Source organism: Sminthopsis crassicaudata, chromosome 2 (genome assembly GCF_048593235.1).
Source record: "Sminthopsis crassicaudata isolate SCR6 chromosome 2, ASM4859323v1, whole genome shotgun sequence".
Lineage (NCBI taxonomy): Eukaryota > Metazoa > Chordata > Mammalia > Dasyuromorphia > Dasyuridae > Sminthopsis > Sminthopsis crassicaudata.
Window position 1 is genome coordinate 650,321,543 of NC_133618.1, and position 17,857 is coordinate 650,339,399.

Here is a 17,857-nt window from a genome sequence, read left to right on the forward strand (position 1 = left end):
GATTCTCAAAAAAGCCCCCCACCCCCAATCAAAACTCCAAATAATACTTTCCTCTTTTCTTGTGTGTCTATTGGGCACTTGGAACTTCCTTACTGATCCTTTCTACCAAACCACATCTGCTTCAATTAGTTCTCAGATCAAGCCTAAGGACTCTAAGTCTTGTTTTCCCTCTCAATTTTCCAGGACTTAATAGTCACTGTTTACTCATTAATTTTGAAGTGTTGGCAATTATGCGTTGAGGTGAAAAGGGCTCAGAGAATATTAGGATATCCTTGTGATGCTGGTAATTGATGGAATAGGTGTATTAATAAGCTGGGCTCTGGATTTTTGTGACTAAGTATAAAGTCAAGTTTGAGTTTGGATTTGAGTGACTGTGGTGGCTGAGTGATTAGAGTTCTGAGGGCACAGAGGCAGAGACAAGATGTTAGTGATTATTGGTATGAGTGAAGAGCAAAATTGATGAAGGCAATTTGAAGCCATGTGGTGAGTGAAGTTTTAGATGAGGATATCCAAAACTGATGCTTGTTAGGAAGGAGGGAATGTGGGGGCAGAGGTAGCCCAGTGTAAATTCTTAATAAATGCTTAATGATTGTTTGAGTCAAGTGAGTCGACTTGTGAGGGTGTGAGGAGAGTGGGTTCTAGGGCTGCTGAGCAGTAGATGTATTCTAGCTGTAGTGGTTTGATTGTAGGTTCCAGTATTAATATTGATCCTCATGGATCAGAGCTTGAGATTAGATCTAGTAAGGATTTTAGATTCATATATCCAATAAGTGTCTCAGTAAACATTTGAACTCAGATCTATCTATTCCATCTCTAGAGTCCTTACCAATAAAGGTTTTACTAACCAAATCCTCTTCAAAACCCACTCCTTAAAACTAAATCAAAACTCAAAACATACAGCACAATTTTCAATTTAATCTGTGTTTTAAACATTTTCTCCATTATTACTCTCTTAAGTCTAAACAATCAAACAATAAATCAAGCCTTGATTTGTAGCATTTGCCAATTTTCAATGTATAAACATTCACACTGAAGATACCAGCTGTCATGAGTTAGTTGAATTTGATTACTGAACAATTCTGTAAGTTACGTGATCAATATTTTGGGAATAGTGGTAACAAACCCTGACTAGTATCAGAAATCTGATTGACATATTTCTGAATATCCAAGAATCTCTGGTTAGGGAAAAGAGAGCACCTGACTGGAAAGGATCAAGAAGAGGAATATATCTAGAACCTGTCAATTAATCAAGAAGCATTGTGCCTAACACTGTGCTTGGTGTTGGGGATACACAATATGGGTCTATTTGACTTTGCTACAATTATTTTTGTGTGACAAGTTTTTGTCTATATTCTTGTTGCTTTTATTCCCAATCAAATTATAAGCTTTCTGAGGGCAAGACAGAGACTGGATCCATTTTTTCAGTCATGTTTTGCAGAGAGTAGAGGGGACACTTGATAGGTGGTATGTTTCTGGCTGCAAATCAACCAAAGGATCAATCAGCAAACATTTGTTAAGGACCTAATAATGGATATATAGCATTTCATATGATTGCCACCTAGTCATGTTTTCCAGGTGATAGTAATTGGACCTGAGTTCAGAAGATCAACTATCTCTGTGGCTCTTACTCCAGATCCTCAGAACTCATCATCATTGCTTTGATTTCCTGCTCCCCCACTTTAATGGTTAGTTCTGCATTCTAAAGAGCCTGACTTTGCACCCTTTTTCTGCTCTCCTTTCCTCCTCCCTGCAAAAACAAATAATTAAATAAAAACAATTAGATTCTATAACAAATTCAGAGAAAAATGGGAAAGATCTCCAGCTGAGTTGCTGCAAGCTTCCTCTAGTCTTCCATGCTTAACTGTTCTATACTGTTCTCTTCTACATTTTGTACTTTTCAAGTCATTCAAATCTGGTGATTATATATATATATATATATATATATATATATATATATATATATATATATCCAGAACTGATACAGCACATGGATTTAGCTTAAATGCCACTTAAATAGTCTTTCTCAATCCAAATGCAATTGAAGTCTCCAAAGTTCATTAGCCTCATTCCAGACTCTCTGAAGAGTGTTTCTTTTCAGCAACTTATTCCCAAAAGAGGTCCCCAAAGCAACATGATCAAGCTGTAACTCATGTAAGCATCCATTAAAAATAGGATATTGTCTGGAGGTGGGCAGTTAATCTCATTAGACTTAACTCTTATGGATGCTCACTTGGGCTAGACCTTAGGGTCCTTTTTCAGGAATGAGCTGTTAAAATATAATCTTCACATTAAACTATGAATAAATGTTTACATCCAAAGATTTTGATAAAGGTCTCATTTCTAAAATATATAGATTACTAACTCAAATTTATAAGAATGCAAGCCATTCTCCAGTTGACAAATGGTCAAACAAATTTTTTTCAGATGAAATTAAAACCATTTCTGGTCATATGAAAAAATGCTTGAAATGACTATTGACCAAAGAAAAGCTAATATGGACACCTCTGAGGTACAACTACACACCTCTCAGCTTGGCTAAGATGACAGAAAAATATAATAATGAATGTTGGAGGGGATGTGGGAAAACTGGGACACTAATACATTGTTGATGGAATTATGAACTGATCCAAACATTTGGGAGAGCAATATGGAACTATGCTCAAAAGTCTATCAAACTGTGCATACCCTTAATCTAGCTGTGTCTCTATTGGGTCTGTACCTCAAAGAGATCTTAAAAAAGGGAAAAGGACCCACATGTGCAACTATGTTTGTGGCAGCCCTTTTTGTAGTGGAAAGGAACTGGAAACTGAGTGGACGCCCATCAGCTGGGGAATGGCTGAATAAGTTAATGGTATATGAATGTAATGAAATATTCTTGTTATATAAGAAACGCTCCGTAGAATAATTTCAGAGAGGCCTGGAGAGACTTATAGGAACTGATGCTGAGTGAAATGAGTAGAACCAGTACATAGCAACAAGATTTTGTGATGATCAGTCCTGATGGATGAGGCCCTTTTTAATTGTGAGGTGGTTCAGGCCAGTTTCAATAATCTTGTGATGGAGAGAGCCATTTGCATCCAGAAAGAAAACTATGGGGACTGAGTATGGATCACAACATAGTATTTTCACTTTTTGGTTGTTATTTGCTTTCTTATTTTTTCCCTTTTCTGATCTGATTTATCTTGCGCAGCATGATAATTGTGGAAATATGTATAGAAGAATTGCACATTTTAACATATAATGGACTACTTGCTGTCTAGGATAGAGGGTGGGGGGAAGAGAGGGAGAAAAAAAATTTGGAACACAAAGTTTTGTAAGTGTGAATGTTGAAGACTATGCATGTGTTTTGAAGATAAAAAGCTTCATGAAAATGTAGTCTTCAGAGATAATTCACATGTCTACACACATGGGATATGTAGATTTGGAGTTTGAATCATAGCTTTGCTGCTTTGTCTGACCTAGGATAAGGCATTTCCCTCTTGGCCAGTCCCTTCATCTGTAAGATGGGGAAGTTGTTCTAGATGATCTCTAGTGTTTCTCCTCTAAATCTATATGGTATGCACTATACCCTCCTTTCTGGACTACTCTCCAGTACCCTCTGGCAGGTAGCTCCGGTATCATGACATATGACACCTGAACGTGGGGCACAAGAAACAAAGAAACAGCAGCGCTTGAGAACTGTTCCTGAGTAGGATCCTCCCAGAGTTCCTTCAGTAACCTATGGGGAGGGAAAGGGAGAAGAGACCTGGTAAGACTTTTTTAGTAGGGGTAATTAAATGGGCCAACACATCAAAGGGCCGAGCCAGGAGACTGATGAGAGATTTATGAACAACATCTCCCATCTCATCTCACACTCATTCCTGCTTTTGTCTTTGCTTATGAAGTGATCTCTCGGCTGGAATACCTACTTTGACATTTCCATCTATTTGAATCTTTCCCATCCTTCAGGGTCCAAGTTATGTTTTCCCTCTTCCACAATGTCTTCCATGACTGTTCCACTCCTGACTTCAGATCGTACTTTTTTACCGCACCAGTCATTTTGACATGTGCTGGTTTGTAGTATTATACGCCAGCTCTGTGTGCAAGTCTTGCCTTTCCAGCTAGATTGTCAGTCTTTTGAGAGCAGTGACCATGCTTTATATTTCTTTGTATTCACCAACCTAGCCAAGTGCCTTGCAATCTGGTAGAAGGAGCTCAATAAAACTGTCCTTTACTGAATCGAATCTTTGTCACTGGAGGTCTTCAAGCCAAATCCAGATGACCACTTGTTGGAGAATGTTGAAGAGAGGATTTCTGCTCATACGTTGTGTTAGATGATCTCTGGAGTTCTGTCTAACTTTGATTTCTCTGTTCTAAGTAAAACGTAGCACTTCTGTCTCTTAGCCACACCTATGAAAGCCCACAGGGCCAGTGCAAGTATACCTGGAGCTAACTTGGAATCCAGCCACTCGAAACCTGAGTTGCTGCCTCCACCTCTTCACCTCTAAGCAGTTTCTTGAGCCCAGCCCGTGCCCTTGCTTGGGAATGGCACCCTGGCTGCATCTGCTCCAGCTGCTAATCCTGGGGAGCAGCCCAGCTCAGTGGCAAGAACTGGCATGTCTTCTCTCAAAGAGCCTATCTTACCCAACCATGCAGCTGTGTGCTCCACTACCCCGATGCCAATTCCTTCATCACCTACCCTTGCCAGGGTATCACTATCCACCTTTTGACCTCCCTAAAAATCTGGCCATTCCCTCAGATTGGCCTCTGCCCAGTGAAAGCAGAAAAGAAGCAGAGTTTTCTTGATTATTCTTCCCATTGGCCCACTGGACCTCTGAGTTCTCCCCCTATGTCTCAGGGATCCTCTCAGAAGGGGAAAAAAAGAGACCCAGATTTCACGCTCAGATCAGGAAAAGGAGAAGCTGAGAGGGACCCCAAGGCTCTCCCACCCTCATCTAACTGCTTTTCATGGTGTAACAAGGAGGAAGTGTGGTAGAGTGGGCATTACACCGAGCTTAGGAATTTGAAGGTTTCAATTAAAAATCTGTTCTTTGTCACCAAATGACTGACTACGTGACCTTTGGCAAACCATTTTAAGTTCCAGACTTCAGTTTCCTCATCTGTAAAATTAGGTAGTTGGACTAGATAATAATTCAATTCAATTAAGCAAGTGTTTGTTAAGTGCTTACTACATGCAAAGCATTCTGCTTTGCCTTAGGCATACCAAGCTACCTGGGGTCAAGGAGTTTGCATGTTGCCATGGAGCATACAACATGTACACACACACATAAAGTAAATAAGATGTCATTTCAAGAGGGGCAGAAAGCTAAGGATTGCAGAGATCAGGACAGGATTTATGGAGAAGGTGGTACCTGGGCTGTGCTTGAGAAGAGGCTAGGTGAGAAAGGAGGGCATCTCAGACAAGATGAATGGACGACCTGTGCCCAGGAGGAAAGGTGGGAGATATTGGGACTCCAGGGACCTGGGTTTTAGACCTGGTTCTGTCACTAACTAGCCATGTGACCCAGGGTAAGACATTCATTTCTCTACCTCCGTTTTCTCCATCTGTAAATGGGCAGAAGATAAAAGCCAGTCAGAGTACCCCTGGGATGGGTGGTGGGTAGGATAGATGCTCTCTAGAACTGGAGAAATATAGCCTGTAATTTTTCAGTGAAAAGCACTTCATCTGGGTGAAGAAAGGAGTCTGAAACTGGGCTGGGGAACAAAGCTGACTGTGTTCGTTTGTAAGGCTGCTCCTTGCAGTCAGCCAACACTTGTATTTGGGGGTGGGAAGAGGGAGGAAGGCTGGGGGAGTAGATCTGCTGAGTTCTACGTGATGGACTTGGTACATGTGTGTTTTTCCCCCTTGTTTCAGAGTTCCAGAATCATTTGTTTCCTTTGGCTTTCGAGGGATGACCATAAAAAATCGCTCAGACCCCCTCTTTCCCCTTCTCTTTAAAGCCCTCTCCCTTGTCTTGTGATACAAAGGCTAGTGATGGATAGAGCTCCCCCAAGAGCCCCCCAGCACCCCCCCCAGCCTCCCCACCCAGGATAAACAATGGGAGGGGGAGGGTATCTCTTCCACAGTCCCATTTAAGAGAATATGTGGAGGGTCATTTAATTTATAACACAAACATAAATCCAAGTTATGGCCCCAGCAGTGGGGGCTGTGGAGCTGGCGTGAAGAATGGGAGAGGGAAAAGGCAGTTCTGCTGCTTCCTTGCCTCCCTCTGGCTGGTCTCTCCGTGTCTCTGTAACCAACAGTCAGACAGATGTTGTGGTTTCTGTGGACAAAGAGGGGCAGAAGCTTGTTTTGGTGGGTGGAGCACTTGGGTCTGAAGAAGACCAAATTGGGGGGCTCCAAGTGTAGCCCCCTTTGCCATGCTAAGAGTTTTCCTTGAAGGACATGGTTGGAGTGATGGTCTTTTTATCCCAGATCATGGGGCTTTCCCTTATCCTCCCCAAGGACCTTTCTGCTGATCTCATTGTCATACTGACCCTCCCTCCAGCTTTCCAGAGAACTTCCAGAGCCATGTTTGCTTAAGAATTCCACGAAGCCTTTATACCTCTCTCCTCCATCTTTCCTTCCCCAATCCCTTTAAAAAAATCTGCTTGAACAGAAGTGAGTATAAGGGATAATGTTGTAAAAATTACCCATGCATATGTACTGTCAAAAAAATTATAATTATAAAATTAATTTAAAAAATCTGCTCTTCACCTTTTACCAGTCATATGGCTTCAAGGCTCAGACTGCTCTCATCAACGTTAGACTTGAGATGCATTGTACCAGAGTAACTAGAACACCAGACCTGAAATCAGGAAGATCTGAGTTTGACTTGTTCCTCAAATACTTATTAGCTGTGTGATCCTCTTTAAATCTCATTTTTATCATCATTAAAGAGAAGATAACAACAACATTAATTTCTAAGGGTTTGTTAGGAGGACCAAGTGTAATAATATGAAAGATTTTTGCAAACTTACTCAAAATTATAGCTCATAAAGCTCCATGATTGTCTTTTACTACTTGTTAAACTTTACTACTCTTTTGCTAACTTGTTAAAGGCTATACTAGTTCAAAACAGATGAACAAAAAAGGCCAAGCAGTCTAGCAAATAAAGTGACAATTTAAGTCTCTTGATGTACTCAGGGACCATACTCTAATACAATTCCCCATACTTCCAGTAGGGAGGACACACATGTGAAAAAGACAAATGGTAAGGGAACACTTTCAGGGTATATGTGGAAGATTCACGTAAGACCAGGACATTACCCACCTTTGACACTACAGGGGCTGCTTATGTACTACAACAGAGTGGTTATGCTGCTGGCTGTTGTGTTCCTGCTCTTCTTTGGACAAAGTATCTCAATGGGCATGCTTCACCTACTGGTTTTTTCCATTTCTATTTCTCACTGGGCACTGTTTTGTTTCTGCTGGGTGTTTCCAACAGTTTCAATGTTATTGGGTTTCTTTTTTGCTACTTACTGTTCTTTAGGGTTAAGCTTTTCAGGGCTTTCCTCTGGGCTCATTCTCATCTGATAAGGGACAGTGACTAGAAAACCTCTTCCTAACAAGGTCAGATTAAAGGCTTTTTAGTCCCTGGATTTAGGTAAAGGCACACACACACAAATCCAGCCTCAATATTCCAAGCTAAATTTTTCTGTTATTTTGAATTTTGGAGTCTGATGCTACACAGACCACTCCCTGATTTAGGATTAGGAAATTCCTTATAACTCCTATTTATTCCCTGACTGGGGTTTTGTGTCCTGGGGGAAAGACATATCTCCCAAACCTTATAGAAATTATGAGGAAACTATAGTTATTAGCTCCCAAAATGCTCTCTGATTGGCTTATTCATGAAATTGATTTAGAATGAAAATCTAAGTTAAGATGGCCAAGTTACTGCTTTCAATTCACTTACCCACATTCCTGCCTTTCAGTGAGGAAAAAAAACAACAAAAAAAACCTTTGACCACCACTAACTCTATCACTTACTGCACAACTACTCTTTTCCAGCCTTCTTCCCTCTTTTCACCTAAACTCATGCTGCCCCTGGTAATAATAAAAACACTCATAACAGTAGTAGTGGTGGTGATGGTAGTAGTAAGAATAGTAGACTAACAGTAGTAGTAGTAGTAATAGTGGTGGTAATGGTACTAGTAGTACTAGTAGTGCTAGGAATAGCAATAATAGTAATATTGATAGTAATAGTAGTAGTAGTAATAGAAGAAATAGCAATAACAGTAGTGATAGTAATAGTAATAGTGGTAGTAATAATAGTGATAGCAATAGTAGTAGTTGTAGTGGTGATAATAATAATGGCAAAAGTAATAGTATTGATTGTAATAGTAGTAACAGTGGTAGTAGTTGTAGTTGTAGCAATACTACTAGTAGTTAGTGATAGTAATAATAGCAATAGTAGTAGAATTGATAGTAATAGTACTAGTAGTGGGAATAGAAGGAATAACAATAATAGTAGTGATAGTGATAATAGTAGTGGTAGTAGGAATAATAGTGATAGTAATAGTAGTAATTGTTGTAATGGTCATAGAGCAGTGATAGTAGTAGTAGTAGTAGGGGTAACAGTAGTAGTAGAAATAGTAATAGCAATAATAGAAATAATAGTAGTATTCATTGTAATGTAGTAGCAGTAGTAGTTGTTGTAACAGTAGTAGCAATAGTAGTAGTATTGATAGTAATAGTAGTAGCAATGGTAATAGTAGTAGCAGCAATAATTGAAATAGTAGTGATAATAATATTAGCAGTAGTAGTAATAGTAGTAGCACTCGTGGTAGTAGTAGTATTGACTCTGAAAGCAACACTGAACACAATCAGTCAGTTTTATTTCACAGCCCAGCATCAGCTTCCTTTCTGCCCTTTGAGCTATTTTTTGGCTAGCCTTTCTGTTTCCCTCTGGGTCAAAGGCAGGGAGAATAATACTAGCAGTATTTCTTTTGCATAATTTTTGTGAGGTTTCAATGAGATGATGTGTATAAAACATTTAGCAAACCTTAAAATACTCTAGAAATGCCAGATTTAAAAAAATTTTTAAATTAAATTAAATTAATTAAAAATTAAATTTAAAAATTAATTTTTATATAGATCTGTAATTTTGCTGATATATAGGGAATCCCTAATGAGGATTAGAGGCTTTTTTTCTACTAATGCTGACTGGTAACTGTTTGGGAACCTATTATATTAAGGTTTACAAAGTGCTTAACAAATATCATCTCAAGAGTGCAATGAAATCTTATTACAACCTCGGGACATAGGGACTATTATTATCCTCATTTTTTTTAAATTTAATTTAATTTTTTTTTGCTGAGGCAATTGGGGTTAAGTGACTTGCCCAGGGTCACACAGCTAGGAAGTGTTAAGTGTCTGAGGGCAGATTTGAACTCAGGTCCTCCTGACTTCAGGGCTGGTGCTCTATCCACTGCGCCCCCTAGCTGCTCTTATTATCCCCATTTTACAGATGAGAAAACCAAAGCAGATAGCACTCAAGAGACTTATGTAGGGTCCCAGAGACTGGATTTGAATTCAAGTCTTTCCAACTATGCCCAGCATTATAATTTGCCGACACCCTGGACTTAGATTCTAGAAAGCTACTTGGCCCATGGAGGGATTAAGCCACTTACTCAGAACTACTTCAGAGGCACTACTCTTTTGCTTTGCAGTTGCTTTGTGCCCACATTCGAAGCCCCTTCGGAAGGATGATTTTGATGATTATTTGCATGGGAGGAGTTCTGATTTGGGGCGAGGACAACAGCTTCTAGGACCAGAATCTGTGACAAACTCCTGCTGTCCACAAAAGGTTTGTAATACATTAGCCTTTAGAGAGCATTAAAGGTGATGGCTTTCCAAGTGTACATTCATTCATTCATTCATTCATTCATTCATTCATTCATCAGCAATCCTTCACGGAGCACTGTGGTAGACACTGGGGGAGATAATAAAGATGAATGATGCTGGCCCTTAACAGTTTACAATCGAGTTTTGAAGATAGGATTTAGAATCACAGATGATTAGAGATAGATGTACTTAGAAATGACTACAAGACAAGTCAGAATGTGATCTGTCATAAAAGAAAAAAACTTTTATGTTAAAAGAACAGCAGCATGAGGGATTCAAGTTAGACAAAAAAGGAGGACTAACTGTGTACCTGCAGCTATTTTTTGGCACTCACTGGGGGTGGTCCAGTGCTTTCTTGAAAAAGCAGGAGAAGATTTCTTTCCCTGGGGATCTGGAGCTGAAATTCAGAAAAGATGGATTGCTGCTCCGTGAGGAAGCTGGGGGCAGCTGAAGAATTCCTTGATGTCGGGGGTTGCTTACACAAGAAGAAAGGCCCTGGGACTGGAGGGGAAGGAGGGCTGGCTGCTGGCCACCTCGTCCAGAGGTGAGGAATCTGCTCTATTCAGCGAACTCCTGTTACAGAACCAGCTTGCAGACCTGGAGTGGGCCCCCCAGGAATTCCCCTTTACCCTGCCAGGGATTTTCCCTGAGCCAGAGGGTCCTGAGCTTTCACAGTTTAGGAAAGGCAGCTGAGGCCCTACCTTGACCTTTTGGATCAACCAATCCTCCTTTGGGCTCCCAAGCCTTCAATTCTCTTGCCAGCATTTCCATGGGCCTTCTACAACTCCCTTCTGCTATCTCAGTTGCCTTAGAGACAGTATCAGCTCCCTGCTGTTTTCCCTACAGACTGGCCTCTTCTAGTCCTGGCTCCTTCCCTTCTTCCAACAGTCATTATCTATCCCAAGGGCCCTGTAGAGGTGACCCCTGGGGAGCCTAGCTCCAGACATCCTGGAGTCCCTAGAAGAAAAACCTGAATTAAACTGAACAAAACTAAACCAAACTGGCTGGAGTAACCTTTCCTCCCCTCCTCTACATTCAATTCCTTTCTCTTTGCTCTGTTGCTTTCCTTACTGTCTCCCCTTCTCCATGTTTTCTCTTTCCTTTCTCCTGTTTTTTCCTCTACCTGGCTCCATACCTCCATTTCTCTCCTCCCATCCTTTCCCAAGCAACTGACAAATTCCATCACCTGGAAAAGAAAGTCCTTTTAGAGCAGGAAGCCCACCCCCACCTTTGCGTGCCCTCTGGCCAGGAAACAGCTTGGGGCCCTCAGTGGGTTTTTATGGGCCAGGCAGGTCTGCTTGTAATGGGATTGGACTGAACCAATGCCAAGATCTGGCCTTCCTGCCTGGGCCTGAGAGGGCAGGAAAATACCCTTCATTCCAGCTGCTAACTGGGCTGCTGGGATAGTGAGTTTTTTGGATGACAATCAGGCTCCAGAGAGATATTGACTTGCTAGAACAATGGACTGATTATAAGAAAATTAAATTTAATATGAATAAATACAAAGTCTAACACTTGGATTAAAAAACCCCTCTTCATAAGTACAACGGGGAGGATACAGGGAGATGCAGCTAGACAGTATTTCAGGTAAAGAATTCTAATCTAGGATTTCAGAGAACTTCAAACTCAATATGAATCAGGAGTTTGACAGAGCAACAACTACTAAAATTAATGGCATGCTAAACTGCATTGAGAGATAGAGTGTCTTAAGCAAGGGAGGTAATCACTTCTGAGTCCTCTAGTCAGATTAGATCTGGAGTATTATGTTCATTTCTGGGAACCGTATTTTGGGAAGGAGAGAAACAAATTGGAATGTATCCAGAGAGAGTATATAATAGAGACTTGAAGACCATGCTATACTATCTGTCGAAGGAACTAGGAATGTTTAGTTTGGAGAAGAGAAAACTGAAGGGTTGTTTTCAAGCATCTGAAGGACTATTTTTTAGAAAGGGAATTGCTTAGATTGGTTCTGCTTAGACCAAGAAAGTTAAAATTAGAATAATGGTAGAGAGATGGATTTTGCTTGTCATAAGAAAAATATCCCAACTCCAGGAGGAGTTGTCCAAAATGGGGTTCTCATTTGGTGGGGGCGAGTGTTGGGGAAGGAAAGGCAGGGAGAAGAGTTCAAGTGGAAGCTAGATGACCACTGGTCAGAGATCCCATGAAATCTTGATGAGCCCATCTTCAATGAAGATGGGTCCTATGTCTTCATTAGTCAGTAGGAGGCAGGGGATTATGCAGGGGAAGGATCATGGATCTTAAATTTAAAGATGGAGGGATGGGGGGGTTAGTGTTGTCCTCTTTAGCTGGGCTGCATTTTGGGTTAGAGAATAATAGAGAGAGAGCAAGAGTCATCCTGTAATTGAGGCCTTGAACTAATTTTAGTGGATAATTGAACTGGTCTGAACTTGCCTGTTGAAGGGTTTGGTTGGGAAACTCAGCCTTACTCTGGCTACCTCCAGACAGGCCTGGACTCCCCTTTCTGTTCTCAGTTCACCTCTGAGGGGTTTGAGGCAGGTAGAAGTTGAGATTTAGAGAGTAAATCTTGTTTGTGGGGTACTATCTTGGTTTAGAGAAAACAGAGTTGGACAATCATGTTCCAATCTAGACTATTTCCTATGCTCCAGGTTTGAGAAGAGACAGATTAATCTGCTTAGGTCTCGGCCTATTCAGCAGCCAAACGAGAAGCCCCCAGAGCTGTAAGTACTAAGTAGACCTCTGTTCCTATGGGTCAGGTCAATGGATGGTGGGCTTAGAGGGCCTTTTCTGGACATATATCATCCTCCAACTTTCCCTGGGTCAGCCCGGTGTAATTGATAGAAGGATCAGAACCCGGGGCAGGAATGAGGAGGGTATGATGGATAGTATACCCTACAGAGAGCCAGATTTCCTGGATACAGAGCAACAGCTGACTCATTCTATGATTGACCTTAGCATGGGGCTGGGCACTTATCAGATGCTCAACCACCCACAGAATCAATAATTATATTTACAAGTTAAAAAAGACCTTCGTGACTTACTTCCTCCTCAGCTTAGGAAGGGGCCCAATGAATCCAATCCAAAGCTTTTGTAAGGATGTTTTTTATAACATCTTCCAACAGCTAATCAACCAGTCTTATCTTGAAATTCTCCACTGAGGGCAAACCCATTACTTTGAAATAATTCTGGCTTTCAGGAAGCTATTTGTCCATTCATTTACTTCTGTACTCTTTGTTTGTTTATTCATTTATCCATTCTTCTGTTCATTTGTTCTTTTTTATATCGAGCCTAAAGCTAACATTCTGTTAACTTCTCCTCTTTGCTCCTAACTTTGCTCTCAGTACTCAAACAGACTTGCATGTGAGGGCCCTTCAGATATTTGAAGACTTCTATCCATCACCCCAAAATCTTTCCTTCTCCATAGTAAGCATTTGTGGTTCTTTCGACTAGTTGTAGAATTCTGGTCTCCCCCTATTGGATAGAACACAGCTTTTCTCCATTCAGAACAATACCCCAGATGTGTTCTGCCAGAGCAAATTATAGTGGCCATAACCTGGGGTTCAGTTGACAAATTAACAAGTTGTTTAATGATGTTCTTTTAATTAACCTATGCTGCAGTTTCTCCAGCTACAAAATGCAAGGGAAAGGGCAAACTACTACTACTTCTGAGGCTTCCTTGAACAGCGTTTCAGTAAAAGGAACTTTTCAGAAGATGAATTAATGGGGAGAAAAGTGTGTTGGTAGCAAGTAGCAAATGGTAGATGGTATAGTAGGAAGATCACTGCTCAGAATCCCTAAATAAGAGGTCTTAGTTTGACCACTAATTGCTATCTTTAGGGTCCTAGATTTATCATTTGTAAAATGATAATTGTAATAGCTTGGAAATTAATTATTTCATTCATTCATCTGTTATCCACCCATTTATCTATTTATTCCACAGACATATGAATACTGACTACATGTATATATAGTTCTAGGAACTGTATGAGATTAAAAAAAATGAAGAGGACAGTTTCTACAATAATGCTTAATAAGACACATCTACAAATGATGATAACAGAAGACAGACTGTACTTCTTGTTTGGGGTAAGTATGGGGAGAAGCAGACAGAAAATGGCCTTTGATTTGAGTTTGGGGGAACAAATAGCTTTTATACAAATGGAACTGAGGGATTCTAGGCTAAGATAACTGTGAGAAAAAGTCTCCCAAGTAGAAAAGTATCAGATGTGATCAGGGAACTGGATAGTTTGGCTAAAGTGTGTGGTTTGAATCTGAGGAGCGTAGTTAGAGGCACATTGTGTGATATAAGAAATACGGACATAGCACATGAGGGGGGTGGAGATAAGATAGTAAAGGGCCTTGAATGCCAGGCTAAGCCAGTTTATTTCTCAGGCAAAGTGCTCTGCCCATATAATAATGGGTTAGAAGAACGATGATCAAGAATAAAAATACTCTTCCTACCAGATGCTCAAGAATGATAATGTGTGGAGAATATTAATGTGAGCACAAGGCTGGTATTCAGATTAAGCAGAGTGGAAGGAGAGAGGCTAATTTTGCCTGATACTTGACTTTAGGGGTCTAGATATGTTCCTCCCCAGCCTCCTGGGAATGTGTCCTTTCCCAGAAGCAGCCACAGTGACCATCTCTCCTCCTCTTTCCCCTCTCGGCAGTTCTTGCCATGATTCACTATAATTATATGGGCCAGACTGCTGATCCTGCAAGACCAGAAGGTTGTCTGTCCTCCCCAGCCTCTCTCACCCCACCCTCTGCCAGAAAGAATGGCCCAAGCTTAGGAAAAGGCTCTCAAGTCTTGAATCATGAGTGTCAACATAGTGACCCATGCAGGATCCCTCTTTCTAGCTATCTGCCTTTCTACCCCTATCCAATGGATAAAGGGGTGTGTGTGTGTGTGTGTGTGTGTGTGTGTGTGTGTGTGTGTGTGTTTGGAGGAATAACAGGAATTCAAAACAGCTCTCCCAGGAACCCAGTGGAAAAGAAATGTTCATTTCTCAAGGTCATCATCATCTCCATGGTGAGAGACAGGTAGGACAAAGTAATGGCAGCCCCTAAATTGGAACATTGGATTCCTTGAGTATTACTATCCACAAAAACTGAGGTTTTACCATAACATATTGAATGTCATAAAGTGAACCCTTAAAAGGTACTAAGAGCAGAATTTTCTTTTTTTAAAATTTCATTTAATTTTAATAGGATTTTATTTTTCCAACTACATGAAAAGATAGTATTCAGTATTCACCTTTGCAAAACTTTGTGTTCTAATATTTTTCTCCCTCTTTCCTTCCCTCCCTCTTCCCCAAGACAGCAAGTAATCTGATATAGGTTAAATATGTGCAGTGCTTCTAAACATATTTCTACATTTGTTATACTGTGCAAGAAAAATCAGAGCAAAAAGAAAAAAAAAAAACAAGAGAAAGGAAAAAAAAAACAAGCAAACAACAATAACAACAAAAAGTGAAAAAACTATGTTGTGCTCCACCTTCACTCCCCATAGGCCTCTCTCTGGATGCAGGTGGCTCTCTCCATCACAAGTCTGTTGGAACTGCCTTGAATCACCTCATTATTGAAAAGAGCTATGTCCATCATAGTTGATCATCACACAATCATTGCTTTTTTGAAATCAGATCAAAATTTCCTAAATGAAATGTGTGCACAGTAAGCAGCTAAGGGATGCAGTAGAGAGCACTGGAGGTGGAGTTAAGAAGACTTGAGTTCAAATTCTTCCTTGCCTAAATTCCTTCAGCCTCAGTTTTCTCATCTATAAAATGGGGATGAGAATAGCTCCAACCTCATAGGGTTGATGAGATGATCAAATGAGATAACATGCAAAACACTTGGCCAACATTAAAAATCATTAATTACTAAAAAGTAGAATTAGACAGTGGTCTTTGTATGGTGCTTGGGAGTGGAGGGACTTGGTTACTTAGGGACTAACTCTTAATATGCATTTTGGATACTTTATGATGAATCCATCCCAAAGTATCCAGGCTTTTCTCCAAATAGAAACAAAGGCAAATTTCCTGGAATCTTACAGATCTCTCAAGAGGTAGCACACCCAAATATATAAATATTAATATATAAACATATCACACATACATATGAGCATATATGTAATATAAACACACATATACATCCTGTAGGCACATAATGTTTGCATGTTTGGTTCATATCTGAGATTTCATTGACTAGTGAGGGTAAAGAAATTCTTTCCACCAATGAACAATATTTTATGCATAACAAACTCTTAATAAATGCTTTTTGACTTGAAATTCGCACCTGTTGCATAACGTTGGTCCTAGAGAATTTTACTCAGAGGAGAAATGACTGATCCAGACATACTTAGTGAGTATATTTCAATGACAGAATTTGAAGGCAGGTCTTCCCAACTCCAAGGAAGGTTTTCTCCACTCTAAATAAACCTTGCTGCCTTTTCAGCCTTAATAACAACAACAATAATACTTGGCTTTTAGAGAAGACTTTTAAGGTTGAAAAATGCGCAGAATCCTTTTCTCATTTGCTCTTCAGAGCAACCCTGTGAGTTGAGTGGTATTATCCCTATTTTACAAGGGAGGTAATTGAGACTCAATGAGGTTAATTGATCTCAAAACTGCTTTTTTGAGTCTGAATTTGAACTTGGGTCTTCCCGACACCAGGCTACTTCTTGAATTGCCTGTGACGTATCTCAGATCATCCAAAAATGTCTGTTGTGCTGATGCTTGGAAGGCTCACATTTGATTCATTTTATTGGATTACAGTATTGTCTTTTTTCCATGACTCCTCTTCCCAAATGTGATTAGCCCCTTGAATTAATTTATATAATTATTTGTGGAGCGGGGCTTGGAATAAGAAGACATCCCTCTGAATTTAAATCTGGCCTCAGATACTTGTGACTCTGGGCAAGTCCTTTAATTGTTTGCCTCAGTTTCCTCATCTGTAAAATGTGTTGGAGAAGAAAATGGCAAACTACTCCAGTATCTTTGCCAAGAAAAGGAGTTACAAAAAGTCAGCCACAACTGACAAAACTAAACAACAAAATGTGTCAGGTGCTATCTTCTCCTGGCAAAGAGGAAAACAGGCACAAAAGCCTCACAACAGTCCCTGCCTGCAAGGATTTTATATTTTTCTAAGAGTAATTAGTAGAGGTTAAGAATCTAGCCTCGGAGTTAAAAAGGCTTGGGCCTCTGCCTCAGAAAATAAAAAAAAATTTAAGATGTGTTGTCTTACAGGTTGAGAAAATTGTCTTTACCTCTTTCAAAGTGACAACATTGAATAGAGAATGAGTCTCAAGTCAGGAAGCCTAAGCTCAAATCTCACCCCTGACACTCACTAGCTGTGGGACTCTGAATCACTTGGTCACTTAATAACCTTTCTCAAGAATTCCCTAAGTTGCAAAGAAAGCACTTGGGCAAGTTACTTAACCCTGCTTGCCTTAGTTTACTCATCTGTAAAATGAGCTGGAGAAGGAAATGGCAAAACACTCCAGTATCCCTGCCAAGGAAACCCCGAATGAGGTCATGAAGAACCAGACATGACTGAAAAAAACAAAAAGACCGTGTGCTGGTAGAGGAAGTTCCCTACCAGGGTGTTTTCTGTACCCCTGAAATGACAGGCTCAGCGCCTGCCCCCTAGTACTGTTGTGACATTAAGTCCCATAATAGTTCAGAGAATGAGAGGTGGAGAAACTGAAGAGGGCAAGAGTAAAGAGTCTCAAATGTCAGTCCGTAACTTGTATTGTTTAAAACTATTATACATCAGTTGGATAAAAACCTAAGTGGTGTTTATCCATTTTGCCCATGGCACAAAGTCAGGAGCAAGGGGTGATTATTGGATGGTAGTCAGACCCCACAAGGTCTCAGGATTGCCTCAGACCAGAAAGGAGCTTTAGAAGCTGTCTGATGGAACACCTCCTCAGCCACAGTGGCCAGGGAGGTAGAATGTCGCCCTGTCCCACCCCCAACCCCATCCAAGAGCCGGGACTGGAACTCTGCGTCTGGATTTCCTCAAGTCCATGACTGTTCCTACAGCCCAGAA

The 17,857-nt window shown here is 40.5% G+C and overlaps 1 long non-coding RNA gene across 2 annotated transcripts; it reads left to right on the forward strand.

The window, feature by feature from the left end:
- The first annotated feature begins 4,962 nt into the window (after window positions 1–4,962).
- LOC141558892 (uncharacterized) lies at window positions 4,963–16,096 on the forward strand. Of its 2 annotated transcripts, none has more exons than XR_012487173.1 (4): window positions 4,963–5,508; window positions 9,655–9,791; window positions 12,457–12,528; window positions 13,749–16,096. It is a non-coding gene; the product is annotated as an uncharacterized LOC141558892 (long non-coding RNA). The 2 variants fall into 2 exon arrangements; XR_012487174.1 differs by having other exon boundaries at window positions 4,963–5,435.
- The last annotated feature ends 1,761 nt before the right edge of the window (window positions 16,097–17,857 follow it).